Source organism: Lipotes vexillifer, unplaced genomic scaffold (genome assembly GCF_000442215.2).
Source record: "Lipotes vexillifer unplaced genomic scaffold, Lipotes_vexillifer_v1.1 scaffold597, whole genome shotgun sequence".
Classification (NCBI taxonomy): domain Eukaryota; kingdom Metazoa; phylum Chordata; class Mammalia; order Artiodactyla; family Lipotidae; genus Lipotes; species Lipotes vexillifer.
Genome location: NW_006797597.1, coordinates 563,779 through 578,082, shown reverse-complemented (window position 1 = coordinate 578,082; position 14,304 = coordinate 563,779).

The following is a 14,304-nucleotide window of genomic DNA, read 5'->3' as shown; positions in this document are numbered from 1 at the left end:
GAAAGAGTTGGTGTTTAACTCACAGCTCTTCCCCATTTTAGCTGTGGTTATTTATCTGAGTTTTAGCTTCATCTTTAATTTGGAGATGATAATACCTAATTCACTGGGCTCTTGGGAGGATTAAACAGGATAATAGCCTGTTTTCCTGGATTATGGTAGGTACTCAGAGATTCTCTGTCTTTGAGGATTTCAGTGTTATGCCTTTTTGATGAATTTTTATGATGATTAGAAATAGCTAATATTTTGATTAGCTCTAGTTTTCCAGAAGAGAGAAAAATTCACTGATAATTCTTTACAATCAGAATAGTGATGATGATGGACTTCCCTGCTGGCACAGTGGTTAGAAATCCAGCTGCCAATGCAGGGGACACGAGTTCGAGCCCTGGTCTGGGAAGATCCCACATGCTGCGGAGCAACTAAGCCCATGCGCTACAACTACTGAGCCTGCAGTCTAGAGCCCGCGCACCATTAACTACTGAAGCCCGCATGCCTAGAGCCCATGCTCCGCAACAAGAGAAGCCACTGCAATGAGAAGTGGTCGCTGCAACTAGAGAAAGCCTGTGCACAGCAATGAAGACCCAATGCAGCCAAAAATAAATTTTAAAAAGAGAAAGAATAGTGATGATGAGCCTTCCATTATTGGTAGCGTATTGAGTGTGATGCCATGCTTAATGAGTGGGAATTACCTGTCTCATTTAAGCTTCACAGCAGATCTATGGCTAGGTATTCTTATAATACCCATTTTTCAGATGAGGGAAACTGAGGCATAGAGAGGTTAATTAACTTGACAGAGGTCACGTATCTTGGGAAGCTGGAATTTGAACCTAGACAGTCTGAGTCTAGTTCTCTCATCATTAACCTGTACCTCTTCCTTAGCATCAGTTGCGTTTTCAAATGCAGTTCTCTGCACAGATAACTGAAGTGCCAGGTACACTCACTGCATTCATTAGGAGCCAGCTCCACTAAGAAGTGCTTTTAAGCTTTGTCTACTGGTCGGTGGAAGCAACCACACATACAAAATCAGCTCACATTTCAGAAAGAAAGAAACCAACTAACCTTAGTATTTTTTAAATAGCTGGTTTGGATTTTTGAGAGGCAAGATAATTGCTCTAAATGATGTGATAGAGAAGGCTTTGGGTCACCCTGTTGGGGGAGGCAGGGAGGCATTGTCTCTAAAACATATGATTTTCCCCACACACTGTAATTTAAATCATAAAGATATTATAGAAAGTACTAGATATTACAATTACCTGAGAGTCAACTCACCCATCTTTTTATCAGGCACAGAACTTTTAAAATGTATAATTCACTCTTGTTTATAATTTCAAACTTGGTGGAGCTGTGGGCTTTCAGGTTTATTCTTTTCACAGGGAGGCCCGGTTTAACTCACTGCTTTAGGGCTGTGCTCACACAGGAAGCTTCCTTAAGAAAAGAGGTTTTGATACTTGGTAAGCCAAACTCATTTTTGGTATGAATGTCTTATCTAAGTCTGTTCATTTCTTATCATTTATCAGCACGCTAATAGATTCAAATACGGCCTATCTTTTTTTTTTAAGTGATTCAGTTATACGTGTACATGTATTTATTCTTTTTCAAATTCTTTTCCCATTTAGATTGTTACATAGATTGTTACATAATACCGAGTAGAGTTGGTTATCATCCATTTTAAATATAGCAGTGTGTACATGTCAATCCCAAACTCCCTAACTATCCCTTCCCCCCACCCCCTAACCCTAAGTTCATTCTCTAAGTCCGTGAGTCTGTTTCTGTTTTGTAAATAAGTTCATTTGCAAACAGAACCTATCTTTTAAAAGATTGAGCAGGTTGTAGTTAGGAAAGTGACGGAAAAAAAAAAGAATCTAAGTTATACATGAAATGTGTCAGTGAAGGTATTACCTTAATGAATGTGGGTTTGTTCTTTATATTAAAAACAAGGAAATTGACCAAGTGTTGTTTATTTTTTAAGAAGCAGTATTTAATGAATACCTGCTATGGGCCAGGCACCATACTAGGTAGTCGATAATACATTATTTTATTTTATCCTTAAAATGATCTTATAAAGTAGTTGGTAATATTATATCCTCATTTTATAAATGAGAAGATGAGGTTTCCCAAGTCACGTGGCCAGTGTGTGGCTAAACCTTTCTTCATTTATTGTTCTTCTGTTTCCAGGCCATGATCTTCCCTCTGTTACACTGGAGGAAGCAGAAATAGAGCTGGGTTTTGGTCCTTGGCCAAAAGAGGCTGGTGGAGTATCCTGTAATGTGGTCACGAGGTCACAGGTGGAATACTCTAACCAATTCATTTCTTATCTAAATGATAGTGACGAAATGTGTCCACGTTACCACTTCTCACTTATCCGACATGTTACACATAAAAATAAGTTGTAGAGAATGTTGGTTTATGATGTCACCTAAAATGTCTTCTCCATGATCAGAAAAACGGATACCCTATTCTCATGATAAACTCCTGATTATAATTAGTACCAGGGCAGAGCAGTAGGGGTGCCACCTAACTGTGGATGTCCCTTCTATTACTTCTGGACAAATTCCTTCTATCTAGACAGAATCCCTCTATTAGGATTTAGAATATATTCTTTAGTTTTTAAAGCAGATTTTCCTTCCCTGTTACAGCTCATTTAGGGGAGAATGAAAATTAGTTTGACTGCCTTGAATTCTAACAGGAGGACATAGTAAGAAGATAGATCAAGGGCATACTGGATCCAGAAAGTACAATTTACCATGAATATTCCATGGATAAATGGTGGACACTTTATTGAGTAGATAATTGGTACAGTGGGCAGAGTCATTTAGAAAATTATTTCCTCTTCTATACAGGGGTTAAGAGGTTTCCTATCTTTATAGGTAAAACTCCAGTTGCTATTTGCTTGAATTATAGAAATGATTGATGGAAACTAAATTTAGTTAACTAGACCTTTCTTTTGATTTGGGGTCGAAAGTTTGTTCACAGTACTTTTTACAAAGACCATCCCTTCAGGTCACTCTTTTGTGATCCTAAATTTCTTATCCCGACTGTGAGACAGTTGCAAGTGATCTTGCTCTTGACTTCATCATTAGAGGGTTTAGTGTCTATTTGAGAACTTAAAGATAGCCACCAGTAAAATAAAAACAAAATTTCAACTTCCAAAAGACTAAAGTCAATAAAAGCAGACAAAAACCTAGTCTTTATAATGAAGTGGAAGATAAAGTCCATAGTGTATAAACACACAAAAAGGATTCAATACAATATCAAAAATAAATGCAAACATATCTGTCATCTTAATAAATGTATTTGGACTAAACGCTAGAAGGTTCAGACTTAGATTGGGTTTTAAAAAATCCAACTAAATACTGTTTATAAGACAGTCTTAAAACATAATGACTCAACTCTTAAGTAATCACATTCATAGAACTAGAAAGTAGAATGGTGGTTTCCAAGGGGTGGGGGGAAGGAAGTAAGGAATGGGGAGTTGCTGTCTAATGAGTATAGAGTTTCAGATTTGCAGGATGAACAAGTCCTGGAGATCTGTTTCACAACAATATGCATATACTTTACACACTGCACTGACACTTAAAATTGGTACAGATGGAAAATTTTATGTTGTATTTTTTGCCACAAGTAGACAAATATAATGACATGTCAAAATTAAAAATAAAAAGACCAGTTAAGCTTTATTAGCAGTGACCAGTGAGAATCAAATGAGACAATATTAATATCAAACAAAGCAGAATTTAATTAATATTGCTTGCAGCATTTTTTTTTTTTACTTAGGAATAAGTGTAGATCAAATACTAATAGAAGTAGATGGAGAAATTGTATCAAAGTATAGTAGTGCTGGAGAACTTTTGTACTCTGTATTCAAATACAGGGTAACTTCATCTATGTTAAATAAGAGTTCAGTTTTCATTCTGCACCAGAACATCATCAGCAACTTTGGTGTGAGCAGTTTTGGTGGATGGGTGGGGTCAAAACCACATGCCTTATACCCTGAGAAAACCATAATTCAAGAAGAGTCATGTACCACAATGTTCATTGCAGCTCTATTTACAATAGCCAGGACATGGAAGCAACCTAAGTGTCCATCGACAGATGAATGGATAAAGAAGATGTGGCACATATATACAGTGGAATATTACCCAGCCATAAAAAGAAACGAAATTGAGTTATTTGTAGTGAGGTGGATGGACCTAGAGACTGTCATACAGGGTGAAGTAAGTCAGAAAGAGAAAAACAAATACCGTATGCTAACACATGTATATGGAATCTAAAAGAAAAAACAAATGGTTCTGAAGAACATAGGGACAGGACAGGAATAAAGACGCAGACGTAGAGAATGGACTTGAGGACACAGGGAAGGGTAAGGGTAAGGGTAAACTGGGACGAAATGAGAGAGTGGCATGGACATATACGCACTACCAAATGTAAAATAGATAGCTAGTGGGAATCAGCCGCATAGCACAGGGAGATCAGCTGGGTGCTTTGTGACCACCGAGAGGGGTGGGATAGGGAGGGTGGAAGGGAGACACAAGAGGGAGGGGATATGGGGAGGTATGTATATGTATAGCTGATTCACTTAGTTATACAGCAGAAACTAACACCATTGTAAAGCAGTTATACTCCAATAAAGATGTTAAAAAAACCACATGCCTCACATAGAGGAATGAAGGGGAACCATAAAGAAGGGACCCACAGACTAAAATATCTACATATTGGTCTGTGAGTCTTCCTGCCTAGAAGTATTCTCTACTGATCTGTGCAAATGCAATGTAATTTGTGAACAGTAAAGGTCTTCAAACAGTGTGTTTCTGTTCTCTCTCATATAAGAGTAGGTGAGGGTTCCTAGACAAGGAGGATGAAATAATAGAAGTGAGAAGTTTCTGAAAGTTCAAGGGAATCGAACCTAGTGCCAGCAGGTTTGTGACTGTGAGAGCATGAAGTAGACGAAAGGAGAGGAAGTGTTGCCCCCCGTGGATTTGTAGGAAACTGTGCGAAACATTTTGTCAGTGTTGACAAAATGTCTGAGAGTGCGTGTGGACCTCCTTAATCAGTGCTTGGACCCTGTGCTCAGCAGAGCACAGAGGAGGACTCATTGAATCTAATCGCAGGATGAAGTCCTGCTTCTGTTCCCAGAAGGAAGAAGACCGCTTGGAGCTTAGAGGCTCTTTCCTGAGAGATACAGAAGCTATCATATATAATGTAGAAATGCTATTTGAGGCAGGAAGGAGGCATGAGATTTGGAGTCAGGTTGACCAGGTTCAAATCCCAGCTTTGCCATTTTCTACATATGTGATGTCGGACAAGTTACTTAATCTTGCGGTTTGATTATGAGGATAGAACATATATAACACATCTAGCGTGGTGTCTGGTATACAGTAGGTGCTCAGTATGCGAGTGCTGCTGGTTCACTAATCCATCCTTTGTAAGTTGACTGCCTGAAGCCAAGGCCGCAGAGGGTGGAGCTAGAAACTGAACCCATGCTGTCTGACTTCAGAGCCCACACTTCATCACCACCCTGACTGTTTTTATATGAAAGGACTGTGTTTCCAAAATTCATTTAGGATGCAGTTGAATGGATTTGGCGCACAGGTTGCCGTAGATGCTGTGTTCTGATCAGTGTTAGGTTCTTGGGCCAGCCTTAACATTTCTGAGGCATCCAAGTTGTCAACAGCACCATAGATCTCAAAGCCATTCTGACATCCTGAGACAGTGTTTGCTTTTTCACTTTGGAGGGCCAGGAGCTACTCTCTCTACAGTGCTGTCCTCTTCTCAGGGATTTCTACCTTCTCCTGCACTCCTCCACCTACTGCCTGGGCTGGTGGTGGTCTACTGCAGCAGAGCAGTGGGGACAGAGGCTAAGGGCTCTGGGCTTTGGTGGGAGTGGGATATAGGCTTCTAACAAAGCCTCTGGGATTCTGCAGTTCAGTCAGTGCCCTATCTTCCTCTGCCTTTTATTCTCCTCTGCATTTTCTGCTATGGTTTCCACTTCTTCTCTTGAGTGGAATTCCTATCTCCTGTCCCGGGGCCTTGATGAACTGACATAACACCTTGTCTTTTGTCTAAGGATGTTTCTACTGCCAACAGTTGTTGGAAACAGGCAGCTAACAGGAGTGACTATCTCTGGCCCCATCCCATCTCTTTTTAGATGCACAAGGCCATTAGGAAAAGATGAAGACATACGAGAGCCATCTGTGGGCACTGAACATTTTGATTTCTGGGGAAAGACACATCTGCATTGTGGGGGAAATGAAGATTTTGCGCAATCTTCTGGGTAGTCTTTGAAGCAGTTGGGCTGCAACTCCATGTCCACAGCAGATGTAAAGTTTGGGAAGCAGCAGGAGGGGTGGAGTAGAGGACTGACAATTACCAGAGCTTTCTCCCCTCCTTGCCGCTGCCTGTGTTTGACAGATAGGCCTGTTTGATTCATAGGTTGAAGACAGGCCCTGGTCTGGGGTTCTAGGAGTTAGAAAAGATGATAGTCTTAACCTCTTGGGCTGCAGAGAGCAGCAAGGCAGGAGGGGAATTCGCAGTAAGCAGAGAAGTCCTAGTGGCCACCCGACTGTGAAGGTCTAGGAGGAAGGCTTTTGGGGCAGTTATTACTGTGTATGGTGTAGAGCCATTGAGTATTTTTTACCCTACTTTTATGTGAAGTATGAATTTCATTTTAGTGGAATATTTGGGTACAGTGCGAGGCTGAAATGTTCTTCCCAAATTAATCTGAAATCTCTAATTGTCACCTTGCCTCTCTCTGGATGATTTTCATTTGAAGTAGTCCAATTAAGTCTTGTTAAGTGTGGCAATAAATTACTCAATAAATTCTCTCAAATTTAAGAAGGAGAAAATGGAGTACGGCATAGGTAAGCCCCAGGGATTTTCAGAGAAACAATTTTTTAAATTTTGTGCCTGTGCTTCTGCTGTCATTCCTCTGTAAACAAGAGACCTTCAAGCAGATCACAGATTTTGTGGAAAACGGGGATGATTTGATAAGCGCGAAGAGTTTCTTCACACAACAGCACTGCATCTTGTGCAGGAGAAATCTTGCACGGATTTTTCTGACTGTGGAGGAGGGGGCCGTTCCTACTTATGGTGATGTGAAAATAAGTTTTAAAGTGAGTTGAACGCACTTTTAATAAGTGCAGTGACATCTTTCTTTGGATGTCCAGGACTGAGTCAAAGGAAGAAGCAGGTCGTGAAAACGTGGTCTTGGATCCAAGCTTCTACTTCGAAGTAAAAGCCATCCAGTCAGTTCTGCTATAATGCAACTTCTGCCTTCCCCCAAATCACCATGCTGCACAAAGTTGCACAATCCAAACCACAGCACTTATGGGAAAAATTGGGACCCAGCATTCAAAAATGTAATCAATGGCACATTTTTAAAAAAGACAGGAACCAAATAAAAATGGGGCATGGTTTTACACATGTTAAATGGTTAAGACATACATAAATAAAAAAAATATGGCACTTTCACTTGACAAAGACCTGAAGTTTGCTTGTGAAGGTCAGCGTCAGAGGGCTACAGCGTGGGAGTTATTGTGGAAGGAAAGATATGAGAACTCTGAGGGAAGTCATCGATGTGTGTGGCTTATATATATATCATATATCATATGGAGATATATAAAATATACAGTTGACCCCTGAATCGTGGGGGTCAGGGCACCTACCTTCCACATAGTTGAGAATCCACATATAATTTATAGTTGGACCTCTGTAGCTGGGTGCCTCCGTATCTGAGGTTCCTCATCCTTGGATTCAACTGCCAGTGGATTGTGTAGTACTGTTGTATTTACCATTGAAAAAAATCTACATATAAGTGGACCCTTGCAGTTCAAACTCATGTTGTTCAAGGGTCAACTGTATATAGATATACACATGTTGGCATATATACCATATCTCTGTATAATCCACAGAGACAACACATTAGTGGTTGCCAGGGGATGGGGGAGGCAGGGTATGGGGAATGACTGCTAATGGATATGGGGTGTCCATTTGGGGTACTGAGGATGTTTTGGAACTAGAGAGTTGTGATGGTTGCAACAGCATCGTGATTGTACTTTGTGCTACTGAATTGTATAGTTTAAAATGGTTAAAATGGTAAACCTTATGTGATGTGTACTTTACCACAAAAAAAACAAAACAAAACAAAACAGCATATCTTTAATCTGTGTCCTGGGCAGGGCTCTGTCCTTGTCACTACAGGGAACACAGTGAGGAGTGTGGTGAGGTGCTGTCTCAAAGGATTGTTTGGCTTAGACGGGAGATGAGGTAAACGAAACAAGAGCTAGATTACAAGGCAGAAATGAAATATGCCACAGAGGGGGTGAGAATATTCAGCTGCAGGTATGCAAAAAAAAAGTGCACCTGGGGCTTCCCTGGTGGCGCAATGGTTGAGAGTCCGCCTGCTGATGCAGGGGACACGGGTTCGTGCCCCGGTCCGAGAGGACCCCATATGCCGCGGAGCGGCTGGGCCCGTGAGCCATGGCTGCTGAGCCTGCGCGTCCGGAGCCTGTGCTCCGCAACGGGACAGGCCACAACAGTGAGAGGCCCGTGTACCGCAAAAGAAAAAAAAAAGTGCATCTGTTCTTCTGGAGGAGTCTAAAAGGCTTTCCTTTAGGCAGTAGCACATAAGATGGAATCACTGGCTCTCAACTGAGTATCACCTAGGAAGCTCTAAGAAATACCTATCCCTGGGCCTGGCCCCCATTCAAATAAAATCAAAATCTCTGGAAGGAGGGGCTTAGTAATAGACCCCTATGGGATTCTCATATGCAGCTGGAGTGAGGACCACAGGTTTAAGGAACAGTGGGATATTGACAGGTGCATTCCGGGCAGAGGAAATTAAAGAAGCAAATGCCCAGCTGGGAAGAACCTATGTTCTGTTTGACTAGAGAGAATGATATGAATGCAGAAGATGGGGGAGCTAGGCAGGAAAAGCAGCTTAAGCAACCTCACTGGGCATCTTTCATGTCAGTGTGGGAATCTGCAGTTAATTTTGTTGTCAGTGGGAAGGACTCAAATGATTTTGATGGGGGAGGGAGGAATAGATATCCATACTTGTGCTTTAGATAGGTGAACCTGGCAGCATTTTGAGATAAAAATGATCTGCTGTATAGATCACTGGAGAAAGGAGGGCCCGTAAGGGATGAATTTTAAGGGTCTAGACCCGAGTTTCTCAAAGTAAAATCTGCAGGCTCCTAGGGGTCCCCCTAGACCCTTTTTGGGGAGGGTCTGCAAAGACAAAGCTATTTTCATAATACTAAGATGTTATTTGCCTTTTCCACTGGGTTTGGCATTTGTATTGATGGTGCAAAAGCAATGCTGGGAAAACTTTTGGTGCCTTAGTACAAATCAAGGCCATGGTGTGCAGCTGTAGTCCTTGTATTTTTCACTTCCATGCACCTACAGAAAAAAATACTAGTTTCACTTAAGAATATCCTTGATGGACCAGTAAAAATCTCACACCTCAGGTTCACATCTTTTTAATATTCTGTGTGACAAAATGGGAAACACTTCTAAAGCACTTTTTTTTTGGTTGCGCCGCGTGTGGCCTGCGGGATCTTAGTTCCCTGACCAGGGAGTGAACCTGTGCCCCCAGCATTGGAAGCGTGGAGTCCTAACCATTGGACTACGAGGGAATTCCCCCCTAAAGCCCTTGTGCTACATGCTAAACAACACTGGTTGTCTTGAGGAAAAGCGCTTCTGCAAATGTTTGAGTTGCAAGCTGAACTAGCTGCTTTATTCCAAGGAACATCCTTTTTACATGGAAGACAAACCGACATATTATAGTCCCTCAGTCTTGGGTATTTGGCAGACATTTTCTTGGAAATGAACATCACGAGCCTGTCACTTCAAGACATTTGACAGCAGTTATTGCCAATGATAAAATTTGCCCTCTTGAGAAAAATTAGAGTTAAAAAAGTTTTGTATCTGCCTCTGTGATCCTATTGCGTACCAATACTTTAAAACTTTTCGGATGAGATTTGTGATATTTTGATATTGTATAATGAGATGCATCAGCATTTGCAAGTGCTGTATTACTAAGTGAACCAATGTTTTCTAATATTAGTCATTGGGAGTGACCATGTCACGAGGGCTCGACCGGGATGTCTTGTGTATTCATGCCTTTATTCAGGGAACACAATGAGGTAGGTCAAATTTGCAGGATTTGGCCCCTGCATGGGGGATGGTCAGTCAGAAAGCCCAAAACCACACAGATGTTTTGACCTCATGGACTTAGAAAGCAGTAGTCCTTTTAATGAAAAATGGAAGTCAACCAAGGGAGCTGGTGGGGCAGGAGGGAGGGTAAAGGAAAATTATGTTCTGCTTTTGGCAGGATCCTGATTATGAAATTTTCTTAATCCTTCATCAAATCTTCTGAAAAGAAGCTAAACTTATTGAAGCTTTTCTGTTTGGGGATGACGTTATGGAGTTAGATATAGAGAAATCAATTTTCAAAGGTTTTTTCCTTTTCTTACGTTAATAGTCATAATTTTCCTTTTCGTTGCCTTTTAAAATCTTTTATGGTGCCAAAAATCAACCCACTTGGGGCTACTGACCTCATTGTCTGAGCCCCTGAATTTTGCATAGCTGCCTTCTCAGCCCTGCTGGTTCACCAGGGTCCCAGTTCTTCTATTGCTTCTGCTCACTTGGGACTTTTCTTCTTGGTCTCAGACACTGGCCATTGTATTTGAGAACTCCGGAGCAGGTCTCCCTGGTTTTTAAATTGCTAGAACTGGCCTATGCCCCACTTTGCCTCAGGAATTCCATAATAATGGAGTCTTTCACCATAGCCTCTGACCTAATTTGTTGCGTTTTTTTTGTTGTTGTTGTTGTTGTTTTCAATTTGCAAGCTTGTTTTCATTGAATATGTGGTAGTGTAATTTTTTATTTTCCTACTGGTAACCCACCACTGCCTTCCAAGGATCCTAATTGTGGAAAATCTGTGGTTTGCTGAGCACAGAATCAGCTCTCTCACAGATAGCCTGTCATGTCCTTGAAGACAGTGTTAAGTGCCAGGTGAAGGGTACAAGGTAAGAGGTAGAAACTGGGATAGAACTAAGTTCTTCTGTATAAGAAAGTGGGGGAGATTGAGAGGTCCCTGAAAAGGTCCCCGAGGGGGGACAAAAGCCAAGGAGATTCAAAGACCTCTTATGGAAAGGTGAAGAGAGAGGAGACTGGTGGCAGGAGGCTGAAAAGAAAGAATTGAGAAGAGCTCTGCCTACAGGGCTTGCTGTGACCGTGCGGGTATAAACACGCTGTGGCATTTCTCTCACTTCCCTCTGTGAAACCTTTAGTAAAATTCACTTCCTCACAGTTTACTTGGAGGAATCTTCTTTTTATTTTTTGAAAGTAGCTCACGAGTTTTTAATTAATTATTTTTGGCTGCATTGGGTCTTCATTGCTGCTCAAGGGCTTTCTCTAATTGCGGTGAGCGGGGGAGACTCTTCGTTGCGGTGCGCGGGCTTCTCATTGCGGTGGCTTCTCTTGTTGCGGAGCATGGGCTCTAGGCGCGCGGGCTTCAGTAGCTGCAGCACGTGGGCTCAGTTGTTGTGACTTGTGGGCTCTAGAGTGCAGGCTCAGTAGTTGTGGCGCACGGACTTAGTTGCTCCGCGGCATGTGGGATCTTCCTGGACCAGGGCTCGAACCCGTGTTCCCTGCATTGGCAGGCGGATTCTCAACCACTGCGCCACCAGGGAAGTCCCAGCAATCTTCTTGATGAATGTGGAAAACTCTTCTTCCAGGTTGGGGCTGAGGAGCAACGTGGAGGCCCTTGGAGAGTGTTCGGAGGATTGTGTTGACTACTCATTCCTCTTCTTTATGAATGAAGAAGTCTGTGCTTAATGAAAACAGCTAGTGATCTGAGGTTAGACAGGCAGGTCATGCTCTGTCCAGAATAGGAACTTCAGCCCTGACCCTTACATGTAGAACCAGGGCCTCTCCAGGGTCCTGTCACTGGAGTTCTGAGAGCAATAGCCAAGGATGGTAACTGAAGTATCATGGAGTGATAGGTTTTCTGAATAAACACTTCATAAACATTAAAACTATTCAATGAAAAATGGCAAAAGATGTCTAACTATGTAAAATAGAAATTACTGGTTGGAATTAAATAAAGAGATAACAAATGACTAGCAAAAATGCCCCACATAGGCAGAAGTTCTGTGTATGGTAACTGATGTCAGTGCAAACTAATGATTTCCACAAGTTTGTAAAATGGCAGTGTTTTTCTCAGCCTGATGGAAACAGCATTGAGACCGGGACTCCCACCTATGTCCTGAGGACAAGCAGGCAGAAATAACTGGAACTAAGGCCGTCCCTTATCCCCTCCCCACATAAGGGAGTGTCTTCATGTCTACTGCTCACACCTCAAGACATTCCTAGCCAGTCTGGGACCCTTGAGGTGGCTCCATTCTTCCCCAGGGAGCTCGCATCCCCTCCTTAGTGTCATCTGGTCTACATGAATGCTGTCAAGAACCAGCTGTTGGGCTTCCCTGGTGGCGCAGTGGTTGAGAGTCCGCCTGCCGATGCAGGCAGCACAGGTTCGTGCCCCGGTCTAGGAAGATCCCACATGCTGCGGAGTGGCTGGGTCCGTGAGCCATGGCCGCTGAGCCTGTGCGTCCGGAGCCTGTGCTCCACAACGGGAGAGGCCACAACAGTGAGAGGCCCGCGTACCGCAAAAAAAAAAAAAAAGAACCAGCTACTGAGGCAGGACCGGGTGCCCCAGATGTGAAGAGCTGAAAGGGCCAACTCTTCCTGTGCCCAGGTGACATCACGTGTTGTGGGTGCTTTGCAGAAATGACTGCACCCTTTTCCTCACGTGGGTCACCTGCACATCCTGCACTCTGCTATGTGAGGACCCGAGGGTGGATGTCGGAAGGGTGAGGGGAGCTTGGAGGGGAGGAATAGATGGGACATAGGTAGGACTTCTTGCTGAGGTCCAGGCATATTCCGAATGGGGAAGATGCAGGCAGCTGCACGTGCATCTCACTGTGGGAGGTGAGTTGCATGGAGCCCATGGGACAGGCTCCTCCTGTAGCATGTGAACTGCACCCACGCTCCAGCTGAATACCTGTCTGATTTCCCTGAGCACGGACCCTGGGTCTATTGTGAGAGTGTCTAAAGGATGGGAGTGGGGAGTGTCTGATCTGAAAAGGCTGCAGTCAGCAAGTTACCCCAACCAGGAACAACATTGCCTCTGAAAACAGGACCACTGTCTTCTTGGCTCAGAGATTTCTAGATGACCCCCACTGTGCATGATGCTTGCCAGAGTCAGCCTTTAACCTGCCTCCTCTGCTGATGAAGGTGGCCTGGAGATCTGTCTGCCATGTGGCTCTTCCCTAGCCAGGCCCAGTATCCAGGGCCTGATACCGGAGTAATAACGCATAAATGTTTCCTATTCTATTTAGTTTAGTTTCTTGACATATAATAATCTAGTCATGTCTTTGAAGCCTAAGGCTCTGAGATGGATGGGTGCGTGGTAAACCTGCATCACCCCAGACTCAGTCCACAGAGTGAGGCATGTGAGTGGAGAGATGCATGTCCCTGAACATATTTTTATGAAATATTCTTTGCCTTGGAATTTTATTCTAATCATAATGGAGTTCTGCAAGTGTTAACAGTGTTTCAAGACAAGATTTCCTAGTATTTCAATTTTTTAAAACCTTTATTGGAAAGATATCTGTTAATTTATTACATTTTAATGAAAACAAAACAAAACAAAACCCAGTATCAGGAGATTGGAGGCTCATATTCATGTTTGGTGGTCCTTTGGCTTTTCTGGGAGGCCATCCACAAATGACTTTCCTTTTGGATACAGTATTGCTTCCAAAGATGATTTTTAATGCAGCTTAACAGAAAAATATTGCTATATATAGAAATGCACCCTGGTTGCTCACAAATATGTGGCTTTTGTTCAATAGCCAGCCTCTCCAAACTTTCTTAAAACCTGAGGACCTTCCTTTTCTGCTGAGATGCAATATCCCTAAAAATCAATACATTCTTATTTTTAGTTCAGTAGTTTTACCTTGAGAGAGCAGGTGGCCCAGGAGTCTCTATCCTGAAAGCTGGTTGCATTTATGTGAGAGTTGGATTGCCTGACTTTGTAGAGCATTTTCTTCAAGAGAACAGTCCTGCTTTTTATATTTCAGGCTTACCATATATTTTTTTCCTTCTCTGTGTCTCATTTGGGACTGCGGAGGAATTGAGTTGGCCAGTGGCTTAGCCCTCAGTGTTGTCTCTTCCTTAATCCTAACTGGAGAGAAGAAGCCTGATCAGCAAAGGTCTTTCATCTTGTCTGTTTGGCAATCGGGAAAG